At 47.7% G+C, this 1,385-nt stretch overlaps 1 non-coding gene across 1 annotated transcript; it reads right to left on the reverse strand.

Annotated features, from left to right (window-relative positions):
- Positions 1-908: 908 nt before the first annotated feature.
- On the reverse strand, positions 909-981 carry Pmar_PMAR028590. Its single transcript has one exon. It is a non-coding gene; the product is annotated as a tRNA-Lys (tRNA).
- Positions 982-1,385: the final 404 nt, after the last annotated feature.

Consider the following 1,385-nt stretch of genomic DNA (forward strand, 5'->3'; position numbering starts at 1 on the left):
CGCTCGCTCTACGTGTACAGTGTACACGTGGAGTTCTACGTCAAGGGTTTTATCCTAGAGTATGGTTGTGACTGAATTCCTGTGACCTGAGATTGGATTGGAGAGCATTGAATTCACGTGTTAATGCGTGTTCATAGCATGCCTATCTTCAAGGCAGTTCTGCATGATACCTCTCACTACTGGGAGTCCGGCACCGTCGCAATCATAATTACTAGGAATTGTTCCCTGCTGCCTCATCAATATTCATACCTACGATTCCCGGCGGGAATTTCCCGCGTCTGGCTGGCAAATATTCGGGCGCGCACGGTGTGAGCAAACAACCTTTCGCTGCGCACAGCGGGACTATCGTGGTGTTAGCAGCAACACCCGCACTGGTTGACTCAGCAACACTTGGGATAGCCATAATAGGTGATAAGGCTTCTTATCTTATCCATTTCAGCCTGAGAGCTGCGAGCCGTTTCATGCAACGAATAATGGGCGAACGAGATTCGTGCATACGTGCGCGAACAGGAGGCACAAATTATTGCCTTCTATTTCCTTCGGAGAGGTGGAGGAGGTTTAAAAAACTATTTCGAAAGATAGGCCTGCAGCTAGAAGAATACGAATATCGTCCTCAGTTCGGAAGTTTCATTCGCTCATCAGTAATCAGTTAACATAAAATATACCTTATCCGACACACTATTTCAAACGGTTTGAATCAAACCTCTTCAGTGAGGCTCACAGACTAACAATGTGACCGAAAGGCTTCTAATGACAAATCCTAGCGGTCCGCGAATCGCGGGTCTATACCCCAACGAATATTTTCGTGACGGACGCGGTTTTCGCGAGTGACTCGCGGTTTCTCGAGCCGAATAATTAGGGGAGGAGGTTTGTGGATCAACCCAAAACAGTTATGGTGAAGTAACATGCACCTCGGACGGGGCTCGAACCCACGACCACGGGCTTAAAAGGCACGCGCTCTACCGACTGAGCTACCGAGGCTTATGTGTAGTACTTCTTGGGCTGTCACAATGTCCTAGTCATTAGTAACCCACTCGTCACACTATCATTTCATGACACCATCTTCCCCTGCATCTCTGCACCTTTGGGAGACCTATTCCGCTTTCATTAGGAGGAGGGCGCCTATGCCATAGCTTAAAGATACGTCGTAGTACGGTCGACTTCGCGGGAGCACGCGCCAGGAAGATCAGTTTCGTTCCCACGACCAAAGTAGCCTCAATTTAGACGAAATATGTAAGACAATGTAGCTGTTCGTTAGGCCAATTTCGTCTGGAGCCGAGATCGTTTATAATATTGATTGGGAAAAGAATCTACGATTAATCGAAATTGCAGAGGAAAGGAGATACATGTTGTTGGTATGTTGGCATCGATCAGCTGTTCGAGTC

The sequence above is a fragment of the Perkinsus marinus genome (assembly GCF_000006405.1).
Source record: "Perkinsus marinus ATCC 50983 genomic scaffold scf_1104296929066, whole genome shotgun sequence".
Classification (NCBI taxonomy): Eukaryota; Perkinsozoa; order Perkinsida; family Perkinsidae; genus Perkinsus; species Perkinsus marinus.